The sequence below is a fragment of the Alexandromys fortis genome, unplaced genomic scaffold (genome assembly GCF_014885135.2).
Source record: "Alexandromys fortis isolate MF-2015 unplaced genomic scaffold, M_Fortis_MF-2015_v1.1 scaffold_74, whole genome shotgun sequence".
Lineage (NCBI taxonomy): Eukaryota > Metazoa > Chordata > Mammalia > Rodentia > Cricetidae > Alexandromys > Alexandromys fortis.
Window position 1 is genome coordinate 3,360,264 of NW_026068008.1, and position 25,064 is coordinate 3,385,327.

Below are 25,064 nucleotides of genomic sequence, written 5' to 3' on the forward strand. Positions count from 1 at the left end.
CATTTATATTAAGGAATATTAATGACCAGTGATTGCTATCTCCTGTTAATTTAGTTTTCATTGTTGATGATGTTAATTTGTGTGTTTTTCCCTTCTTTGGGATTTGCTGCTGTGAGATCATCAATTGTCTGTTTTTTTTTTTTTTTTGTTGTTGTTGATATAATTAACTTCCTTGTGTTGGAGTTTTCCTTCTAGTACTTTGTGTAGGGCTGGGCTTGTGACTAGGTATTAGTTAAATCTTGTTTTGTCATGGAATAACTTGTTTTGTCTTTCAATGGTGATTGAAAGTATTGCTGGACATAGCAGTTTGGGATGGCATCCGTGGTCTCTTAATGTCTGTATAATATTTCACCAGGACTTCTGGCTTTCATTGTCTCCATTGAGAAGTCAGGTGTAATTCTGATAGGTCTGCCTTATATGTTACTTGGCCTTTTTCCTTTGTAGCTCTTAATATTCTTTCTTTATTCTGAAAGTTTAGTGTTTTGATTATTATGTGGCAAGAGGACTTGTTTTTTTGTTTTTGTTTTGATCCAAATGTAAGCTTCTTGTATCTTTCTTTAGGTTGGGAAATTTTTCTTCTATAATTTTGTTAAATACATTTTCTGTGCTTTTGAGTAGAACTACTTCTCCTTCTATGCCAATTATTCTTAGGTTTGGTCTTTCCATGGTGTCCCATATTTCCTACATATTTTGTGTTAAGCTTTTGTTAGATTTAATGTTTTCTTTGACTGGAGTCTATTTACTCTATCGTGTCTTTAGTGCTTGAGATTCTTGCTTCCATCTCTTGTATTCTGCTGTTTATGCTTGTATTTGTGGTTCCTGATCGTTTCCTCATGGTTTCTGTTTCTATAATTCCATTAGCTTGTGTTTTCTTTATTGTCTTTATTTCAGCTTTCAAGTTTTGAATGTTTCTTTCATATGTTTGATTGCTTTTTCATGATTTTCTTTAAGGGATTTGCTGATGTCTTCCAATTTTTTGTTTGTCTTTTCCTCCATCTCTTTGAGGGAACGTCTCGTTTCCTCTTTAAGGGTCTCATTCTCCTGAAGTTATTTTTTTTAGGTTATTTTCTTCTGCTTCATCTATATTTGGTTGTTCAAGTCTTGCTGTTGTAGGGTCATTGGATTTTACTGGTATCATGTTGCTCTTTGTGGTGTTGTGTTCTTACCTTGTCTACCCTTCTTTTCCTCTAATTGGTGTAGTTGGATCTGTCTGTGACTCTGGCGATTAATCTTCCAGGTGCCGGACTCAGATGGTTGCTCCTCATGGTGCAGTCAGTGTCACAGTTCCAGTTACCCAGTTGGTCACTCCGTGTTCCTGGAAGTCACTTAGTGCTTCTAGGGTCCAGGCCCACTCTGGCCCAGGTTGCTGCCTCAGGCCTGCTCTCACCCAGGTCACTGGCTCAGTCCTGCTCCTCTCACGTCTCCTAAGTAAAGTGGAACACTATGGAAGCATGGCTTTGATCCAGGGAGAATGTTCTCTCTTCTATGCCTGTGAGGGGTACACACTGGTCGGGAGTCCAAGGCACTGATTAGGATGAGTTGTGAAGCACCAAGTGTCCCAGCATCACTGTGGACTTATTCTTACCAGTCCTCACTGCTTCATCTCAGTATAAATACTCTTTCTGCTTCCATTTAAAGGACAAGCTCCTTTCTGAATGCATTATGTCACCAAGGGTCACTTGGGCCACCAGAGGCCACACTGGGAAATACTTGGGCAGTAGTCACTGAGCAGGTTCCTAGGAGAGAAAATAAAGAAGCTTTCTTAGGTTCAGGGGGCAGTCAGTTTTTTTATTGGTAAACAGAGACTTCCAAACAAAATTTCAGCCCAGTAATTGCTTCATAAAAAAAACAGGTTAGTCCAAGCTAATTCACAATTTAACAAGCTTCAGCAACAACAAACTATACTCCCTTTCTCAACCAGCCACCCCCAAGCTTGGCCCCAGTAGCTGTGTTCATCCAGATCTCCCTCTTCTCCTTTGTCCTTCTGCTGTCTCCCTTCCTCCCTTCCCCGTCACCAACACCCCTCTTTCTCCAGCAACTCTTGTCTATCCAAAGAAGTCCATTACCTCGACCAGCCAAGTCCTTGCCCCATGCTTGCGTATCTTAGGTAACAGTGCCCCTTCAGAGCTCATGGGCGCTGCTAATCGAGCTCTAGACCCTTTCCCTGGCCTCCCAGAAGTGTGGCGCAGGCGTTTCTAGTGACTAAGAACTTTCGACACTCTGCCCTGCTTCTTAATGCCTTAGGAGATTTTCGCTGCTACTTACATTGCAATCCACCATTGCAACACTCTGAACCTGGCCCAGGGAAAGAAGAGAAACCTCGCAATTGCCTTATCTCCGCTGCAGAACTTCCCTCACCTAAAAGTATTAGAAACTGCCATAGAGACTGCTGACCTAAGCATGTTTGGTATGAATTAGCTCAAAAGTGAAGCTGGTGGCCAACGGAAGGGGCTCTATGGTCTTCATGCAAAGTCTACTGTGAGCATTGTGCTCCCTCAACCTCTGCTTTATTATACTTCTGGGGGGGTCACACAGTATTGGGTACAACTTCCCAGCCTTTGACTGACGAACTAAATCAGAACTGTGAGCCTATCTGATAGACATTACGACACTGACTTTTTGTTTTAATATATTATTAACTGCCAGGCAGTGGTGTTGCACCCCTTTAGTCCCAGTACTGAGAAGGCCGAGGCTGGTGGATCTTGGTGAAGGCCTGCCTGATCTACAGAGTTTCAAAATACCCAGGGATACATAACAAAACTCTGCCTTGGACAACTAAAAATAAGAAAAAAAGTTATTCTAACAGATAACAGGTTGCTCACAGATATCTTGAAATTCTTCTGCAGATCCACATGGATCTTGGTTTCTCCTCCTTGGACAGATCAGACTCTGCCCTTCTAACCTCATCTGCACCATACATCCTCTCCAGGACCAGTAGTTTGTCCTCCTGGGCTCCCAGATTTTCTGACGACACTTAATTTCCTGTTAGTCACAACCAGGAAAGGATATTAGCATTACAGTCTGTATTCCAGTTCAGCTTGGACCTTGTGTAAATCCCATTGATTTTCTAGCCTGTGGAGCCGAGACTGAATCTGGGTGAGACACCACGATGTGGGACTCACATCAGAAATAATACAGAAATTCTGCTATCATTCAGCCGCCTCACTGAGCCTGGCCCGAGAGTTGTGACTTACTCCCAGGCCAGGCCTGGAGAGATACTTTCCATTTGCAGCACTGGCAAGCGAACCCCATCACTGACTACAGAAACACCACTGTAGCACTTGAAATTAATCTCTGTGACTTCCTGGATTATTAATAGTCTCATAATGATGCTACTTGTGATAATGGCCACTCAATAGCTGTCAGTAGTTCATGAATCTTCCACACTTGTCTACTATCCACAGCCATGTGGAATTGTCAAACATAGGAACAGCCTCTTTCTCCCTTTGTCCTGGACCAGAACCCTCAGCAATCACTTTGATCAATAAATGTGGCTATTCCTATAGAGACCTCCTCTCAGCCTTGCTTGAATAATCACCGTGACTGAAGGGGCAGGGAATTGCTTAGGCCTATGAGGAAGATCAGTGTTTCTGGGCACTCCTAGGCAGGATGTTTCTATCTTTTCCTAAATGAGAATCTGTTCTGGATGTTTTTTTACAAACTCTAAAAGGCAGCTTAGCTTAAAGGAAACCTAGACTATTAGTAAAGTGTGTTTGGGCCACCTGGATTTTCCTGTTGGCTTGCTACATCCCAGAGAGAAGGACAGTGATTCCTACTTTGAATATACTTCTCACATTTTCAAGTATAAGACACACTGGTCAAATACAAAGCACAATTGATCTCCTGTAAAAATAAGTTTGTCTCTCTTGTTCTTGACCCTTCTGGGTACAGGCAGAAGATGGCTGGAAGCAAGGAGAATCCATAGTTCCCATAATGGGACACAACTAATTTTCAGGCAGTAGAGTGGTCTTCCCTTGGAGAAACACATCCTCACTCAAAGCTCCCTTGGACACCACTGGTGCCTTTGATTTGACTGTGAGCCACCGACCCCCACCAGACATCTCCGCCCATAGTTCACTCACAGTTCCCTTGGGCCCACCAGAATGCCTTTTGGAGCTACAGGGAACGGTCTCTGTGTCCATAACTCCCAGGCAATACACCTGCCTGGATGCTTTCGCCACTTCTCTGACTATAGTATCAGATGAGCTGGGCATGGCAGCACACTTGTAATCTCAGAGTCAAGAGGTTAAGGCAGAGGGATCATGAGTTTGAGACCAGCCTGTGCTACACAGGGAATTCCTCTGGAGACAGATGACTGCCTGGCTGGTTGGAAGAACAGACAGGATAATGCTACGTCTACTGCTCTACACAGTCCCTTGAAAATAAGATTTCGACTTGGTCAAACTGAACCAGGGACCCAAGAATACCAACTATTGGGAGGTCACATGGATTTATTGCCAACCTGTCCCCCCTGGTTGATGCTGATTCCACTTGGGGACCTCAAAAATTATTAGCAGCGCAATACTTACCACGTGGAAGTGTATCTTATAAGGCTGTAGATATGCCTGCCTATTTCTTCTGAGGACATTTTGTCTTCCAAGAATATTCATAATACGATCATCCTAGAAAAGATAGTCTAGAACAAGGATGGCCTGGAATGACACTAACTTTCTTCTCTCGCCTACAGCTGTCGACATAAGAAGATCTCTAAGCATTTAAGGCAACACTATCCAGAGTTTTGTAGCCTTCAGCACTGGCAAACTCCCCCAAATGATACTTTAACGCTTCAGGAAATTTCCAGGGGATTTCCAGATGTGATCATAGCAAAGCACAAGCCAGAGAAAGTTTTCTTATGATTAAAAATGTAATTCCGAGGGGGCTGGAGAGATGGCTCAGAGGTTAAGAGCATTGCCTGCTCTTCCAAAGGACCTGAGTTCAATTCCCAGCAACCACATGGTGGCTCACAACCATCTGTAATGAGGTCTGGTGCCCTCTTCTGGCCTGCACCACAGACAGAATAAATAAATAAATAAATATTTGAAAAAAAAATGTAATTCCGAGGGCTAGGGAGACGGTTCTGTTGCTAAAGCACTTTCTGCACAAGCAATGGGACCCGAGTTTGAAGCACCCACATCAAAAGCTGGTCACAACAGCATGAACCTGTAAGCCCAGCACTGGGGGGCAGAAATGCAAGGATGCTGGGTGGGGCTTGTTGGCTAGCCTTTCTAGCTGACCTGGAAGGCTTTGGGTTCCATGGGAGAGCCTGTCTCACTTAAAAGTAAGATGGAGAAAGCTTGAAGAAGGCACCTGGCAAGATGGCCCTCCGACCTTCACATTTGCGTCTAAGTGCACAAGCAAATTGAACACATACATACATGCACACACACACACACACAGAAGGTAATTAAAATTTTCCATTTTAGCCACAATGACTAGTGACGCCACCTTAGCTTTCAGATTCCGTTCAGAACATCTCTGCCGACTAGCGGGGGTTGTCACGGGCAACTGAAGTGTCCTGGAAATCTTCCTCACCGTCTGTGCAATCCTAAACACCTAATCCTACAACACATGGGTTACTTGGGCCAACTGGGAAGTCAGTGGAGACACCTTAAATCTGTCTGGCTCCCTGATAGTTTCAAGGATTTGCTCAGTCAGATGGATTCACAACTTCCAGAAACACGGTTGTGCTCGGTACCGTGGGTTAACCTCATCCTGCTGCACTTGGAGTCCCCAAAATAATATCCCAATTAATCTATAAGAGACAGATGGGCTTCCTCCCAGGAACTGTGGGCCATGTCCATCAGAGTGGCAACAGAGTGACATGCTCACAGGGAATTCTCCTGGGGTCTTGTGTCGTGACAGAATTTTGGATCATTCTCACCCAGAGTATCTCTTCAAGGATGACTGTATGAACACTCCTGGAAAACATAGACAGTGCGTTTCTACCAAGAAGAGGACAGTTCTGCTTATAGACATTACAAGACAGTGTTTTCTCCCAAGGCAAAAGTTAGGCAGATTTACTAAAAAGATTGGGGCCCTCAGGACATCAGGTTTCCTGCCCTAGAATGCCACCACCGAATATGCAGCCCTGTTTACATCACTTAATAGGCACTGGGACTCAAGCGACTGTTGGGGGAAGAAAAGCGAAACAAAATACATCAATGCTATGACTGCACTTCTGTGTGCTAAATAAAGTCCATGCTCTCTGATCTGAAAGAGCTGTGACAATAAGCTGTGGGCCCACAGCAGGTCAGTGTGTTAGCTTACAAGGAAAATAGAGTCTCGGGGCCTTCATTTAACTTTATTTGTCATCTCCATAGTTATTACTGTGTACGCACATGCGTGTGCACGTGCGTGTGTATGTGTGTGTAGTGAATAGAGACGCACATGAACTGCGGCATATATGCAGATCTGAGGACGCCGACAAGAGTCACTTCTCTCCTCCCCTGGGTTCCAGAGTTTGCGCTCAGGGCTCCAAGCCTGCCTGGCAGCACCTTTACCTGCGGAGCTCTTTTGCTGACCCGTCAATGCTTTCACGGTTCTCAACCATTATTTGTTAAAATTCTGGGTTTACTTTCATTGGGCTCAATAATGATTGTCAAAGAGAATGCCAAACGCTTGTCAAAGGGCTCTCTTTCTCATGGAGCTAGAGGAACGAGCAGGGCGCCCAAGTGGAGACACCTGGAAAGCTACAAGTAGCAATGCTTGGCATATGGAGAGTATTTAGAAGCTGGGACCCAGCAGGACGGTGGTGGCGCACGAATTTAATTCCAGCACTCCAGAGGCGGAGGCAGGTAAATCTCAGAGTTCAAAGCCAACCTGGTCAACTAAGTGAGTTCGGGGATAGCTAGGGCTACAAAGAGAAACAATCTTGTCTCAAAAAAAACAAAGTGTGGGGTGGGGTGGGGTGGGGTGGGGATGGGACTTGCGTCGACACCACACCGTTCCGCAGAAGAGCAGTTTGAATACGTATCTTCCTAACCCTATGTCCAGGGAGCTCACGGTGGTGGTGAGAGGATCTGCACCAGGAAATCAGCTAATGGTGCAAGTCAAAGCTGTGTCCTAAGAGCTGGAGGCTACCAGCATGCCAAAGAAAATGGTGATGCTGATAAGCCACAGGGCAAGTTCCATAAGCTTTTCTATTCTCTGAAGAGCAATCTTGGTTGGACATTCCTAGAGGATTAAAGGGGAGGCAAGCTCTTTAAATGCATACCACAGTCTTGGTATACATTGTAGCTACTCCAGTTTTACTACACTTCTGGCTAAGTTCAGATGCTGCACTGCTCAACAGTACACTGCCAGGAAGGAGAGGAAAACGCTGCTAATTAAGGTATGAGTTTAAAACCACATTGATTTTAGAACACCTCTCGATTGCAAGAATGGCTGTGTGTGAGTGTGTGTGTATGTGCACGCCCATGCTATGTGTTCCAAGACATATTTATATAAGTTCCACATATATATTCCATGTATACATACATCTTGGGACATATAACACACAGTGTTATGCTTTCAAGATGCGTCTCTAATGGTATATTAGCACAGTAATGCACTCAAATGCATGTATACATTGTGAGGCAAATATTTGAGGCTAGACTGAGCTACATAAGAAGTTGGAGGCAAACAAATAAAAAACCCAAAATACACAAATGGTTAAAAACCACAGATAGTATTATGGCCTGGATGTTTTTGTTGTTGTTAAAGACAGGGTCTTGCTATGAAGCCCACACTGGCCTACAGCTCCTACAGTCCTCCTCGGAGGCCTCCCAGGCACTAGGAGACAAGCAGGCAATCACAGTGCCCAGGCGCTTTGGGTCCCACACGTCTGCTGAAGGCGTGGTCTGCAGCTGTGCAGCACTGGTGCAGTGATGGACCTCGAGAAGCGCCAGACACTGGAGCATGCCCTGGAAGGAGGCTGCTGGCATCTCTCACTCCTTCCAGTGTTTCTCTGCTGCTGGCCAGCATGAGGTGATTAGCTTTGCTACCTGTCATGATAGTCTGCCTCACAGGAGCCCAAAGAGCATAACCAACCCCATGCTCAAAGACCTCCATAGTCAGAGCTAAAGTAAGTAAGTCTCCCGTCCTAAGTGACTTTCTGGTGTGTTGTCAGGGATGGACGGACAGACGGATGGACGGACGCTGACTAACACAGTGCGTCACCAGACACTCAGCATGTGTGGCACTGGATATGCTCCTGCTTTTGAAAAACACAAACAACAGTTGGGGGATTTTTACTTTAATGGGCTTTGTTTTTTGTTTTGTTTTTTTAAGGCAGGTTTTTTTCTGTGTAGCCCTCATTGTCCTGGAACTCACCTATAGACCAGGCTGGCCCTGAACTCAGAAATCCTCCTGCCTCTGCCTCCCAAGTGCTGAGATTAAAGGTGTGCACCATTATGCCTAACTAGTTGTGATTTTTTTAAAACAAAAATATATAAACATACAAGAAAGCTTTGGAGGATTATAGCAATAACATTAAAGTCATAAACAATTAAAAGCATAATTGGGCTTTCTCTAAAATGATCCACACTTCAGAGAAAGTGAGGGGAGTATTTATTTATTTATTTATTTATTTATTTATTAAAGATTTCTGCCTCCTCCCCGCCTGAGGGGAGTATTAAATGTGTTCATCTCACTCTTAGTCCCCCCCCAAAGGAAATGCGCATATGATGACAGCTCGGAGACTGGCTAAAGTCAAACCACCTTGAAGAATTGGAAATGAATTTGTATTGTATGAAGAATAATTGCTGGAAACAAATGAATTCAGGCTCTCAAACTTGGAGAAACCACTGTTTGTATAACAGACCTTCAAAGCACAACAAAAAATAAACCGAGAAGCATTAACATAGCTGTGTGAAGTTTACAGCTGGATGGGAAGTACACAGTGAGTTTCAGAAAAGCTTAACTCTGAAGTCCTTGGAAACAGGCTCCAAAATCAATAAATGTTGGGGGGAGGAAGAAAGGAAGGAAACGAGTCCAAGCCCAAATTCTTCTTATTTACATAAAAGGTCTTTTTTAAAATAAAATCTGTTATGCTGATGCATATCTGTAATCTCCTACTTGAGAAACTGAGGCAGGAGGATTGCTGTGGGTATGAGACACCTCACAGACCTAAAGTGTGAATCCATCCCAAACATATGCAGACGCACACACATAGGCACATGCACACATGCACATAGGTGCATGCATGCACACACACAGACACACGCACACACACACAGAGGCACACGCACACACGCACATAGGTGCATGCATGCACACACACAGGCACACGCACACACACAGAGGCACACGCACACACACACAGGTGCAGGCATGCACAGGCACACGCACACACACACAGAGGCACATGCACACACGCACATAGTTGCATGCATGCACACACACAAGCACACGCACACACACACAAGCACATACACACAGGCACACACGCGTGTGCGCACACACAGACACATGCACATATTCACGTGCGCACACACACACACTCACAGCTTTTAACTCAGATTAACTCTAGGGCTCCACACACTATTGCTGGATTCATTTCCCTCATGTGCAAGGACCAGCTGGCCACAGCGGGTCCCTCTGCTGGAAAGAATTCCCAAATCACAGTCCAGGTCATTAAAGGAAGGACAGTCCCAAAGACGGTATAATAGATGTAGCATGAACTTGTGCCGTCAGGATTGGGGAGCTGTTTTCAGCATGACACTGGGATAGAGCAGTGTGTGGACCTGGGGTTCTCACCAACAGAAGGAAATAGCGAGCCCCACCTTTCAGGGTTCATGAACTCCTAGAACTGTAAGCATGTCTTATAAATGAATTACGATGGTGAATTTTCATTCATCTTAAGTTGTAAATAGATTATTGTCCTCACCACCATTGCTGCTCCTGTTTGCCCTGCAGAGGGCAAAGTGCTGGTCACTGCTCCATTGTGATGAACTGGGGAAGATTTTACATTAAATGATTATGAAAATCTATAGGCATCTTTTAAAAGTGTTTAAATATTTTAATGCTTCATTAACACAAAAGTGATGCTTGGCTTTTAGTTCCGGTGTAGACATTTGAGTCAGATTGTTGAACATAGGTTTGGAGAGCCCCATAGTGGAGGTTTGTTGCTGGCATTCATCACGAAGGTGCCTAGCCATAAGCCTTCTCCCGGTGTTCGCAAACACTTTATACCTTTTTATTCTTTTTTAGTGAGAGTTGAGAGAGATAAAGAGAGTCGGGGCAATGGCTACATCGCCCCACCCCTTACATGTCTATCATCAGCCCTTCCTAATATCTGAAACTATGAGGCATAACTCAAAGAAGATGAAACAAAATTATGTTTTATGTTACATCACGAGGGACAAAGCTCCTTATCAAATGATAACGGTAAATGTTCCCCTCTTCTAATGTGTCAGAAGCCACATTAATTCAACAAGCTGAGCCAGGCGGTGGTAGCTCATACCTTGAATCCCAGCACTGGGGAGGCAGAGGCAGGTGGATCTCTGTGAGTTCAAAGTCAGTCTGGTCTACAAAGTGAGTTCCAGGCAGTCAGGGCTGTTACACAGAGACACCCTGTTTTCAGAAACCACCACGAACAAAAATCAACACGCTGATTTTATCTGATCCTCATACACGGTCCTGGAAGTGGATCGATATGTTCTGCTAGTTTTCTGCTGCTGCTCTGGCAAACAAGCACAGTTAGGTCCCTGGAGGAAACACAAATGTAGGCTCCTACAGTTGTGGAGGTTACAGTAGGCCTACAGACTGTATTCTTTCTAGAGCAGCGGTTCTCAGCCTTCCTAATGCTGTGGCCCTTTAATACAATCATGTTGTGGTGACGACCTCCCCCCCAGCATAAAATTATTCTATCACTATTTCATAACTTTAATTTTGCTGCTGTTATGAAACATAATGTAAATATCAGATTTGCAGGATAGCTGATGTTCGAGCCCCTGTGAAAGGGTCATTCAACCCACAGAGGGGTCATGAACCACAGGCTAAGAACACTGTCAGTCTCAGAGGAACACTGTTTTAGAGGCTCTAGCAGAGGAGAATTCATTTCCTTGGCTTTTACATCTTCTGGTGTAGTCTAGCCTTTCTTGGGGGCAAGCCCTGGCACACTCCAGCTTCTCTGTTGGCATCTTCTTATCTCATGTCTACCTCTATCCTGCATGCCCCCTTGTGCTCTGTGGAAGCCACTCAGATGAGGCAGGGTATCTCCCTTCTCCTCCATTCTCAATCATACCTGCTAAGTCCTTCATTAAAACTCTCAGGTACCCTGCCATGCCAGGCTTATCTGTGTACATATGCGGGAGCTCAGACAAGGGCACTGCTCTGGCCCCTGTGTGAGGGGTCCCCACATGGCCATGCTTGAAACACTGGGCCCCCACTGCTGGAGCGATTTCGGAGGGCCATGGGAACTTTAGCTGATAAAACACAGCTCATGGAAGTACAAGAAGGCCTTCGGTGTCCCATAAAAAATGTTTCCTGTAAAACACATGTCCACTCACCCCAAATACAGAACCCACAATCGACCAAAGTTTGGAAACCACCAAAGTCCAACTTGTGAGCCAATGAGTTTTATTAGAGTGAGGGGTTACTTCCAGAAGCAGGAATAACTCTAAGACAGCTGTCTCACCGAAGCACTCACTAGCATGGGTGACAACACTAACCCTGGGAGCCTGGAGCACCCTGCACAACCTGCAGGCAGTTCAGCAGGTTGGAGGGTGTCCTTTCCAAACGCTCTGGTCTAAACCTCTTCCTGGCAGCTCAGCTGGCTCCTGCTTCTTCCAGGCATCTGGTCCCAGAGTCCTCTTGGCAGCTCAAGTTCCCTTCCTCAGAGGGGGACTCTCAGCTTTTATTGCTAACTCTGGAAGAGGTGGATCTTGTGAGTCTGGTCAGTTTCAGGGACTTCCTGAGTTGAGTTGCTTACCTTCTTACTTAAAGAGCACATCTTCAGGACGAAATGTCAGTCTCAGAGGAAACTTACACAACAGAAGGTTAAGCCAAGCCCCAGGTTCCTATCCCACTCCTTACTGTGATGAATGGCCACTGCCACACATTTGCTCCGCCCTGAGCTGAGCTGAGCGACTGAAACAGTGAACCAAACAATCTTTCTTTTTATTGTTTCTGTCACCAGTTAGTGGAACTGTTGGGAGAGGAGTAGAAGATGTGGCCTAGCTGGAGAAGGTATGTTACTGTGGGGCAGGCTTTGAGGATTCAAAACCCCAGACCAAGCGTAGTCTGTCTGTCTCTCTCTGTCTCTCTCTCTGTCTCTGTCTCTCTCTCTGTCTCTGTCTCTCTCTCTCTCTCTCTCTCTCTCTCTCTCTCTCTGCTGCCTGTGAAGGATTTAAAGCTCTCAGTTACTGCTCCAGCACCATGCCTATCTGCTTCCCATGCTTCCCACCATGGTGGTCATGAACTGACCCTCTAACACTGTAAGCAAGCACCTAGTCAGATGCTTTCCTTAGTTATAAGAGTTACCTGGGTCTTGGTGTCCCTCACAACAGGAAAATGGTAACAATGCACTGGCTAGCCTTATGTCAATTTGACACAAGCTAGAGTCATCTGAAAGGAGGGAGCCTCAGTTGAGAAAATGCCTCCGTAAGATCAGGCTGTAGGCAAGACTGTAGGGCATTTTCTAAACTAATGGTTGATTAGGAGGACCCAGGCCGCTGCGGGTGGGGCCATCCCTGGGTGGGTGGTCATGGGTTCTATAAGAAAGCAGGCTGAGCAAATGATGGAGAGCGGGCCTGTAAGAGGCACCTCTCCCCAGCTTCTCTGTGGCCTTGGCATCAGTTTCTGTCCCAGGTTCCACCCCTACTTGAGTTCCTGTCCTGACTTCCTTTGATGACTGAGATGTAGAAGCATAAGCTGAACTAACCCTTTCGTCCCCAACTTGCTTTTGGTCATGATGGGGTTTTGTTGTTGTTTTAATGTTTATTTATATATTTTATGTATATCGGTATTTTGTCTGCCTACCCTGAAGGGACTCTGTTCAACCAAGTGTGTTGAGTATGGCTTTGTCAGGCCTTGCCCTTCTCCCCCATTTCCTCTGCAGGGCTGAAAACCATTAGATTACGTTCCTAGAGCTAGCCTCCAAAGTCTGTCCCCTTATTTGGCTACTTTTTCCTCCTGAGGATGACTTCCAAGGTCCAGCTACCAAAATATTAAAGTCTAGCAACGAAAAGCCCTTTTTGACTCACAAAGTTTACATGCCCAACCTAAATATACCACTGCATCCTTGCCCACGCTAGCACAGACCTCCCCCTTTTTCTCTTATTAAAAATTACACCTGCACAGTCCCCTGCGGCTGTGTTGCTGCCTGAGTCAGAAAGCAGCCACTTTAACTTTTCTTCCCCACTTAATAAAGGGTCTCTCTGTGAAAACATGTCTTTGGGTTTGGTTTATGCCTAAGCTGGGTCTCCATACTGGAAGAGGGCATCAGATTCCATTATAGATGGTTGTGAGCCACTGTGTGGGTTCTGGGAACTGAACTCAGGACCTCTGGAAGTACAGCCAGGGCTGTTAATTGCTGAGCCATCCCCTTGGCCATGGTGTTTGTCACCGCAATAGTAACCCGAACTAGGACATGGTGACAGTGAGGTTTAGTGCTCTGTTTCTCGCATTCTTGATGGAGCTGAAGTATGCACAAGGTACATTAAGACCCAAGTTGTGTTTGCAAATCAGGACTCAGTTCTGAGTCTTGACCCAGGTCAAAGCCGCTATCATTTGCTTAGAAATAATCTGTACTCTTTCTGCAGATGCAGACAGCACCATTTGCATGAGCAGCTGTGTTTCTCTGGGATATGGTTAGTGCATTGATTATGCTGACAACATTTGATGAATAAGGCTCAGCTACGGATACAGTTCCTACACCATCTCAAGCTCCAGCAGCCATAATTACAGTCTATTGTGTAGCTAATCATAGCCGAGGAAAATTTAGTACCTATTAGGTGGCCATCATACCAGTTTACAGGAAAGCAAACAAAGACCCAGTTCCTTATCCCTGGGGATTGTCAAGACAAATAATACAAAAACACAAGGGCCAGAATGGAGTGCAATGGGATTGCTGTGCAGGCTGGGAGCGACAATTAGCTGATTGATCCTTTTACTCTTGACTTACATCATCATATATCAGTATCATATGATGATGACCACATCCTAAGCATTACTTCAGTAACAATATCAATTGAAGCTGCTGCTGGGTTATCCACGGATATTGCAAAGGATACAGACGAAGACATGACATGTAGGTACATGCGTGTCAAGAACTCCCACCCACTACTCACAGAAGCACCCTCCTTTCAACTTGTGTTCAGGTCCCTGGGACTTTTTGTCATCCCCCCCCCCTTTATTGAAAATGGATTTTTTTTTCATACAATATGATTCGAAGTTTACCCTTAATGTGCAACGTTTGGAGTTTAAACCCACAGAAACTCAAGCAATGACAGGTCCTGTGTAAGAGTCCCTCACACAAACAAGTCCAATTTTTCCTCCGTAGAGCTGATGAAATCACAGAGGAACACATAAAGCAAGGCCACAGTGGTGAGCTGGCCGACCCGCCATCCATCAACTCCTGCAGATCGCTTTGGTCAGATTGCAAGTCAGCTGTCTTCCCAGCTAAATGTGCCATTTACATCTAGGGAGGGGCGGGGCTCAGGAGACATGAAAGAGCACATGGTGAGGGAATTTGATATATGGCAACTGTGGGGCCACGGGAGAGGGAAATGGAGACAGAAAGGAAGGGAGAGGAAAGAGACAGAAAACGTGGCTAGAGGGAGGAGAAGCGATGCTCTGGCACAGCTGGGTCCACCAGCTGCTATCAGTGGGGACACACCCCTGTGGCTGGTGTACAGGGTGCTGTGAGGCACCTGGGGCACAGCTGGGTCCACAGCTGCTATCAGTGGGAACACACCCCTGTGGCTGGAGTATCGCCTGCTGTGAGGCACCTGGGGCACAGCTGGGTCCACAGCTGCTATCAGTGGGAACACACCCCTGTGGCTGGCACAGCTGGGAACACCAGCTGCTATCAGTGGGAACAGACCCCCGTGGCTAGAGTACCGCCTACTGTGAGGCACCTTGCAGGGTGCTGCAAACTCAGGTCCCTGCATGAGCTGTATGTGCTCTTCACTTCTGAGTCATCTCTCTGGCCCCAGAAAGAGATGTCTTTAAACCATCTAGGATAGATATTTCACACTGACTTCTCACTTGCTGCTCTCTGGCTCCTAAACATAGCAGCTAATCGAGGAGCCCACGCTCCCATTTAAAACAACAACAATAACAACCATCCACTACACAACAATAACAAAAACCAACGCATGCTCACACAAGCAACCCTAATAATCTCTCCCCCACATCCTGCTCCACAAGAGGGGCTCCTAGCTGGGAGATGGGAGATGAAGCGGATCAGTGGGAGTGGGGGGGGTGAGTATGATCAATAAGATTGTGTACATGGATGCAGTTGTCACAACCAAAGCCTTTGAAGAGTGCGGAGTGAAAGAAGGAAGGAGGAGAAAGTGAAGTAGGGAAGGGAGGTCTTAAAGCAAGAGCCCCACCTCAGGGCTGCTGGACTTCCAGACTCTGGAGCTGAGCTGGCTGGTTGACCTTTGGCCTTTGGAGAACACCTCAAAGCCCCACCCCACACTTTATAATGGAAGGTTCAGATGACATACACAAGTCTGAAAGTTCCTGGGGTATCTGCAGACGTGGACTGTCCAGACTCAGAAACCAGAAGTTGAACCTCCTGCTGGGAGAGACACTTCACCCTAAAGCCCAGCATGTGCTGTCCCTGCCAGTGCGCTGCCCACGCTGTCTGGGGAGCAGCACTTCAGAAGGGTGTGTCTCTGGAGAGGGCGGGAGAGGCCATGTTAGAAGGAAGCCCATCTATCGTGCAGCTCATATGCCGAGGCCGTTATTGTCTCGTCTGCTTGAACTTGCAGCTTTCGCGTTCTTTGTGGCTTCTCTGCTTAGTCTTCACCTCTATTGATGGCTTGAAAAATAATTGAGGTCTTGCTCTAACTGCAGCATGATTTCCTGTTTACAGATCTCTCATGCAGCAAATCTTATCCCTGACTCAATTAAGGTGTGTATCATCTCTATGCCTTTTGTTCAGTTCTCTGGGTAACTCACTAGATGCAGTATATCAGCCCCAGAGAGTCAGAGACAGGATGCCACGGACACTTTAGCTCTGATAATCGCCCGTGCATCCGGCTGGATCGTACACGCCCATCTCTCAGGCCTTTTTATACACAAGGATAGTGTTCCAGAAACATCACTAATGGCCCATTTCCCCTATTCAGCTTCCTTTGAGAAGATTTATTTTTATTTGGTTCTGTACCAGCAACTGGTAAGTGCACTCACAGCTTGTGAAACACCTTGTACACCGGCACACAGTGGCTGGCTGGCAGAATGCTGCCATTTCTCTGACTTGCGTGACAGATGACGTGACGTATTTAACTGTTCCACACATTTCTTTTACTGACATGAATGCTAAACAATAGAAGCTTCATTAACAACTGAAATCCTACAGGAAAGAAAAGAAACCTATTTTGTTTTTTTCTTTGTTGCCGTATGGTCGGGAAAGAGAGTTTTTAAATCTAAATATTGCCCTTCAATACTGCCCTCCAAGCAGATTAAAGGACATGCCAACCACTCTGAAAAAAATACTCCAGAGCCTGCTCCATTGTGAACTTCCTTCAGTGAGCCTTTGGCCAGGCTTTTAAGGAGTCGCCATCTTGAACCCCAGACATGTATGGAACATTAATCATGGTAACACAATGAGAAAGTCCTTGTGTTTGCTATCAGGTTGACTCCATAAAACAGTTCTCTGAGTTGAATAATACTCAGCTTTACTTTGTATGTGCATGTGGAACTGGGAATTGAACCCAGGGTCTTGTGTATGCCAATCGAGTACTCTGTGACCGAGTTACAACTCGGGTCTTCCAAATTTACTTTTAATTGAAATGTCTCCTGCTCAGTCTGGCCACATAGATAGGTAGGTAGGCGGGCGGGCAGGCAGACAGACAGACAGACAGACAGATAGATAGATAGATAGATAGATAGACAGGGCTCACTATATATTCCAGGCTGCCTCAAACTCAAGGTTCTCTCTTGCCTCAGCGTGTGCTGAGACCACAGATGGGTACCGTCAAATCCAGCAGTAAGGTTATGATTGTTCAAGTTATAAGACCCTGAGATTCCCCTGAGTAGGGGCAAAAAGTAACCCTTCTTGCGTCGCGTCATACCTGGTGGGCATGTGGGGCCTGCCATCTCATATCACAGCCTGTATCAAAAGTCTCACTTTTTGGTCACCCGCATGGGATGACTCGTTCTTTCCTTTATCTGTGCTATGCACACAACAGCTCTGCGAAGCTGGTATTATTACTTTCCCCACTCTGTGGGGCTAAGAGAGGGGAAGGGGCTCTGAGAGGCAAAGGAACAGGTTTGGCTTGCAATGGGAGGCATTAGCCGTGAACTCAGGGTTGTCAGCATCCATCACTTAAACTGCTGTGCTAGGCTTTGTATCGCTCCATTAGCACAAGATTATAGGAATAGACTTATTGCCAAGTATACTCTCTTCAAAACACAGGCCTTCCCTTCTGCTGTGGAATAGAAAGTGGCCCACAAATCATACTTCCCAACAGCGGTACGACTGGTGCCATCAATTTGGACTATCATCACAAAATACCATGGTCCAAGTGGTTTAATTATGACGCTGAAGTCCAGGTCTTCTGACTTCTTCCTCTTTCTCTCCTCTGCCCTCTCTCCGGGGACTGAACCACCACAGGCCATGAACAGGTGCTCTAGCACTGACTTACACCCCACCAGAGTGTCCCTCTTCCAAGTGCACCAATCCTACCTCTAGGGCTTCAACTCCTGAGCTGGTTACTTCCCCAAGGTCATCCCTGCAAGTCCATCATTCTAAAGGCTAGGACTTCAGCGCATGAACTTGAAGGGACACAAGCATTCAGTGCACAGCAATGATGAACACAGGGGACTAGCTAACAAGAGCTGTCCTGTCCTGTCCTGTATGCTACTATATGTGGCTGTATTATTAAATATTTTAAATATTATGGAAGTAAATTTATTCTAGGGTGACTGCATGCCAAAAATTCCTTCATACTTATGAGTGTTTATGCCTGTTGTCCTGGCCAAATTATTAATAACACCCTCTTTTACTTTCCATGTTTAGATGATAAACCATATGGTTGTTCTTCATATTACCAGCATTTCAAATATGAGTTTTTCTTTTTCTTTCTTTGTTTTTGTTTGTTTGTTTTGTTTGTTTTTTGATTTCCGGTTTTTAATTTTTTGAAACAGAGCTTCTCTGTAACTTCAGAACCTGTCCTGGAACTCGCACTGTAGACCAGGCCATGAACTCACAGAGATTCACCTGTCTCTGCCTCCCAAGTGCTGGGATTAAAGGCATGCACCATTACTGCCCACCTCAAATATGAGTTTAATGTTATCCTTGGATATATAAGGAATTCCAGGCCACTTGTGAGATCCTGTCTCAAAAATAATTCAAAAATATGATGGTACGATGCTGTAATCCCAGCATTTGGGAGAGATAGGATGAACTGCCTGGAGTTCAAGGTCACATGGGGTAATACAGCAAGATGCTGCAGCAAACACACCCTGCTCCCTTTCTGCAGTGGCATCTCACTGATCAAAGCCAGCCAAAAATGATAAAGGATTTGGGAATTGGTTATTGTGGTCCACATAATACTAGCTTTGAGACATAGGACAGGGTGGAGAAGGCTAGAAACCAGGCATCTCAGGTTAACAGATGCTATCTGGCAGCTAGAAGTTTCGGGTGCAGGTGATCAAAATGAAAACCTGTAGCAATGAAGCAGATTGCCACTCTGGCTCCATCCTGATGGTCCCCATATAACATGACAGTCTGGCTCCATCCTGATGGTCCCCATATAACATGACAGTCTGGCTCCATCCTGATGGTCCCCATATAACATGACAGTCTGGCTCCATCCTGATGGTCCCCATATAACATGATACAGGGGCACAAGGAACATTCACACCTCCTGATCTTGGTCTCTAAAATACCTTCAAATGCAGACATCTAATGCTCCCTGGAGGAGGGGCTGCTTCAAGGTGGGGACAAGGCAAAGTAAGATGAGTCTCTAGAGTAAAGAGCTCAGAGAATGAAGGGGCCATGCCAAAGGTCAGCTTTGTGGGAAGTCCACTGGCCAAATTCGAGACAATCTGGAGAGATTGTCAGTTAGCTGCATTAAAAGTCATCTCCTAATGAACAAAATCGGATATAAATACATCATAGCAATAGCTACAAATAAATAAACAAGGAAACTTCTACCTTTTATTACCCAGTGAACAGAAAGTACTCATTAATTAACTTTATAATAAAAAATATTCCGCAAATAACCGTGTGATGATGAGAGTGTCCACAGTGACGCAAGTCCTGTCACCCTGGTGTGATACAATAAGAAAAACGCAGCCTTACCACTATAGTATTCCTAGCAAAGAATGACAAACTTAAATCTCAAAACGACATCTGACTAATTCAAACCAGGGGGCAATTACACTGTTAATAACCTATGCTCTTTAAAATGACAGGTTAATACAAGATAAGGCTGTCTGAGGTGTCCCGGATTAAAGGAAATCAAAATGGTGGAGAGAGTAGTGACTATCTGATGGAAGTCTGTGAATTAGGGGGGTTTAGCAAGTCACTGTTAGGCGCCTGGAGATGGTGGCTGTGAACAGGAAGGTCCCTGCAGCTCAGGCTCACACTCAAGTACCAGGGGGTCATAGTTTGTTCTGCCTACGCAATTGCTACAAGAGGAAAAGAAAGATGGTGTGTGTGTGTGTGTGTGTGTGTGTGTGTGAGAGAGAGAGAGAGAGAGAGAGAGAGACAGAGACAGAGACAGAGACAGAGGCAGAGACAGAGAGACAGGAGTAGGGGTGTAAATAAGACAAATGGGGGAGCCATGTTAACAGTTGGAGATTCTAGGAGGATATGTATACAGGAACTTCCCATTATTTTCTCAAGTTCTTTAACACTAAATAGTAATAGTGCATTAGTCCGACATGATGAAGGTCCTGCAGGGTCCTGCCTTTAGCACCACAAAGTTAAAACATACTTCCCAACATTGAATGCGTGGTCGTCATCTAGGCCGCGCTTGGTCTGATTTCCGGAGCTAATCTCAGCCACGGAGAGCTTTAGAAGCTGAGCAGATGACTGGCAGCCAGCCTGACTTTCTGTAGCACTCGTGTAAGGACCGCCATGAGAAACGTGTCGTTTATTCTAAATGACCCAGAATGTCTGAACTGATTGCTGTGGTTATTTTGCTGTTTATTTTTTTAATTAATTAATTTATTTATTAAAGATTTCTGTCTCTTCCCTACCGCCGCCTCCCCTTTCCCTCCCCCTCCCCCAATCAAGTCCCCCTCCTTCGTCAGCCCAAAGAGCAATCTGGGTTCCCTGCCCTGTGGGAAGTCCAAGGACCACCCACCTCCATCCAGGTCTAGTAAGATGAGCATCCACGAAACTGCCTAGGCTCCCACGAAACCAATAGGTACAGTAGGATCAAAAACCCATTGCCATTGTTCTTGAGGTCTCAGTAGTCCTCATTGTCCACTATGTTCAGCGAGACCGGTTTTAACCCGGGCTTTTTCAGACCCAGGCCAGCTGGCCTTGGCGAGTTCCCGATAGAACATCCCCATTGTCTCAGTGTGTGGGTGCACCCCTCGCGGTCCTGAGTTCCTTGCTTGTGCTCTCTCTCCTTCTGCTCCTGATTTGGACCTTGAGATTTCAGTCCGGTGCTCCAATGTGGGTCTCTGTCTCTGTCTCCTTTCATCGCCTGATGAAGGTTAATATTCAGGAGGAAGCCTATATGATTTTCTTTGGGTTCTCCTTCTTATTTAGCTTCTCTAGGAACCCGAATTATAGGCTCAATGTCCTTTATTTATGGCTAGAAACCAAATATGTGTATTTTTATTTTCTGTTTTGTTTGAGACAAGCCTCACTAGGTAGCCCAGGCTTGCACTGGACGCGTGTCCATCCTCAGCCTCAGTCTCTGGATGTCAGAATTACAGACACATCACCCTTCGCTTTGCTTTGCTTTTATAGTGTTTTGGTTTTATGAAACAGTCTGTGCTAGTTAGTCCTGTCAACTTGACACAAACCTAGACCTCTCTGGTAAAATGGAATCTCAGTTGAGAGATTGCCTCCATAGGATTGGCCTGAGACCTGTTTCTGGGAGAATTTTCTCTATTAATGATTGAAGTGGGAGGTCCCAGTGGGGGTGGTGCCACCTGGGGCAGGTGTTTCTTTCCCCATGTTGCTTGTGGTGATGATGGTATTTATCACAGCACTAGAAAGCAAACTATGGGTCTCATTTAGAGCAGATCGGCCTTGAACTACTGATCCCGCCTTACTCACCCAAAGGCTGAGGTTCCAGGCTTGCTTCCTCTTACCCAGCTTACCTGAGGCTATGCGCAGCCATGGGATGTCATCTTCCTTATGATTTTATAAACTGACTCGAGTGGGCATCTGAGAAAAGCTTGGATGCAAAGGTTCCAGGAGTCCAGCGAGGGCAGTGAGACTCAGGAACACACTGGGTATGGACTGACTCAGGAACACACTGGATATGGGATTCACTGGGCCTGTGACAGATATCCTGAGCACGTGGGTAGCTGGCAGGAACACCAGATAATCTGGAAGAAACTGGAGGAAGCTCAGGATTTAAAAGGCATACGTGGAGAAAAGAAATGCTGACTAGGAGGGCAGGTTTGTGATCTATTAGACATCAAAGTAGAAATGGTCACAGGTTTTGTGCCCTCTTGGGGTGACGGAAAGGTTATTAGGTTTTGAGAGAAATATCCAGAAGTCATCTGTTTAGATGTCATTGAAGGCTGTGGGTAGGGGGGATCGCCGGGAAGGGAAGGATGTAGGCATGGAGAAGCTGAGCCTCTGACAGAGCGGTGTGGACCTCAGCATCCAGGAGGAAGCCAATAAAATGGTGAGTTAAGAGGGAGCATCCTCCAGAAAGAGCAAGAACACCTGTCTTGTCCTGTGCTGGTCTGTCTGCCAAACACTTCAACAGGGAAATGAAAACAAGGGAGAACCAAGCATCATGTTTGAATTTGCCAAAGTGGTGGAGACACAAACTAGAATTTTGGCTCAAAGAAAAACAAGGCAAGGTGCATGCGGCAACTGGAGGGACACACAAATTAAGTGTGGCCCCGAACTGTGAGATGGGACAGCTGGGGATGCAAGTGTTTGCTTTTAAATCTGATGACATCACGCTTTATACCAACAGGAACAATACACCTCTCCAGTGGAGGGGCCAGTGGAGGAGGAGAGGGCAGTCGGACAAAGTCCTTGAGAATGGAAGAAATAGGACCCAGAACACATTGACAACGTGAGGCCGAGCAAACACATGGAGCTGGTGCTCATTACTTAGTTGTTGAGGGATTTGGCAGTGTTTGGTTTTCAGTCTTCAAATACCATACAGTTTTGGATATCCTTGCACATTCTTGGATCTACTTGGTGTCTTACTGCAGGACAAATGCCAAGAAATATCTTTCTTGGTCAAAATATTGAAATAAGCATGATGGTGTGTGTTTGTAATCCTAACTTACAGGAGGCTGCAATGGAAGAATCTCAAGTCTGAAGTCACACCGGACACACACATACACACACACACACACACACAAATTCCAAAGTTGCCTTCCAAATTGTCTGTTTTACTTGTAATTACATAAATTTATGTATGTATTTAATTTTAGCACTGGGTGTTTGGCCAGGGCCTATTCGTGATAAGATGGGGTCTCCTTGTGAGGTGTACCCTCAGATCATCTTACTCTTGTCTGAAGTTGATCTGGGGCAGTGGAGAGATGCCCCAGCTGTTAAAAGGATTGAACACATTTCCAGAGGACCTGGATTCAATTCCCAGCACCCACATGGAGGCTCACAAGTGTCTTAACTCCAGTCCCAGGAGATCCAGCATCCTCTTCTGGCCTACATGTACATGGTGGACAGACACACATGCAGGCAGAACATTGATATACTTAAAATAACAATAAGCGTTAAAAATAATAACATTATTAGTATAAAAGTAACAATAATGGCCTAGAATTATTAGTTCTATCCGTCCTAGTCTACACTGTTTAGTCTGTAGTACTTCTCATCTTACTGGGGTTAACTTGAATTTCTTTCCTCTCCACCTTCATTTCTCCTTTATTCATTTTTGTTGTTTGAGATGGGGGTCTCTCCTGGAACTCACTATGTAGATTAGGCTGCCCTGAAACTTTATTCATTTTTGATTCTTCATTTTTATACTATGGGGCCAGAATCTGGGTCTGGAGGTGTGTGAACTGTGGAGGGCTTAGTTCATAAATAAGAAACCTCACTGTGGGGTTCCTACAGAGGTGGGCAGGTCTTCTGTGAGCTCAAGATCAGACTGTTCCTTGGTCTACACAGTGAGCTCCAGGCCACCCAAAGGTAGTGAGACCCTGTTCAAAAATAAAAAAGGAGAGAAAGAAGGGAAGGGAGGAAGGGAAGAGGAGGGGGGAGGAGAAAGAAAGGGAAAGAAAGGAAAGGGAGGGGAGAGGAGGGGAGGGGAGGGGAGGGGAGGGGAGGGGAGGGGAAGGAAAGCACTCCCAGCTGCTGCCTGGTATACCTGTTCATAATTAGTAAGACTCAAGAGAGTTTCCTCTGGCCCCTGGGCACCCAGAAAAACATTTCCATTTCTGTTAAGGGTCAGAGGTTAAGCACGTTAGGATGGAAAGTTCCACTGAGCAGAAAACTGCTTTGCTGAAGAGCGTTGCTTACCTTACTCTGACTGGCATTAGATTTTTTAAATTCCTTGCCACGGAATCCACAGAGTCTGGCTGGGGTTCAGGGAGGATGGCACTCGTAGGTCACAAGACAAAAGACGGCAGCAGTTGAGAGGGATTGCTCAGACAGGAGACTGGTTTAGACCTGTTCGGCAAGCCCGTGGCTGCTCAGAAACCCGGCAGGCAAGCGGTCTTGACAGCTAATTTGACCTTTAGTGGGTGAGTCACCGGATTCTCTGAGATCACGTGTCAAGTCTCTTCAGTCTTAGCTTTCACAGAGAAGCTGGGTCTGTCCAGGCCGTCAAAGAAGACTCAGCGGGAGTGCGGGTTTTCTGGCGGGTGAATCTTTCAGGCCCCTGAATGCTGGATCTGGCTTGAGGGCTGACGAGGGAGGGGTACTTGATTGGGGAGGGGGAGGGAAATGGGAGGCGGCGGTGGGGAAGAGACAGAAATCTTTAATAAATAAATAAAAAGGTGCAGGAAAGAGAGGTGCAGTTCCTCAGCCACTGGCTGCCGTGACTCAGTTTCTAGGAAGTTCTTGAGCTATGTAAGGACATGGATGGCTGGGACTGGACTACAGACAATTCCCTTCTATTGAGGGGTTTTTATTTTTCTTTGTTTTTTTTTTTTTTATATATAGTTAGACAGAGATCCCCCCCCCCAGGCTGGCCTTGAATTTATGAAGCTCTTGCCTCAGCCTGCAGAGTATTGATATCACAGTTATGGACTCTATGTCTGATGTGAGTAGAGTTTCTAAAGAAAAAATTCAAGCAAACTTTAGGATATGGGCTTTATTGAAAATGTCCTCTGTTTTTAAAAAAGTGTTCCACTGGGACTGGAGAGATGGCTCAGCAGTTGGAAGCTCTGGCCATTCTTACAGAGGACCTGGGTTCCATTAGCAGCCCCCACATGGCAGCTCACAACTGCTGTAACTCTGCCTCCAGGGCATCCGACACCCTCACACAAACACATATGCAGATAAAACACTTATGCGCATAAAATAAAAATTAATTAATTAATTTAAAAATTGTTCCACTACCCATGACTTCAGAACTCTCTACCTAATGTGCCCCAGGTGGGTTAACCTCTTCTCAATACTGAGTCCCTTGGTCCTCACACTAATCAAGTCCACCTTGGATCAACCGTCCTGTGTTTCTAACATGATGGTTTCTGACTTCACTCTTCAGTTTGTTTAAATGTGTTTGTGGGAAGTGGGTGGTATATTTGTTATTGTTTTGTTTGTTTGTTTGGTTGGTTGGTTTTTCAAG

General features: G+C 45.6%; 2 long non-coding RNA genes across 3 annotated transcripts in view; one reads left to right on the top strand and one right to left on the bottom strand.

The window, feature by feature from the left end:
• LOC126513379 (uncharacterized) overlaps positions 1-25,064 on the top strand; it is a 1,096,546-nt gene that overhangs the window by 395,791 nt on the left and 675,691 nt on the right. The gene's annotated exons all lie outside the window — the stretch shown is intronic.
• Positions 125-23,954, bottom strand: LOC126513386 (uncharacterized). Its single transcript, XR_007595323.1, has 3 exons — positions 23,792-23,954; positions 21,442-21,682; positions 125-1,736 (listed from the first exon to the last, which is right to left on the bottom strand). It is a non-coding gene; the product is annotated as an uncharacterized lncRNA (long non-coding RNA).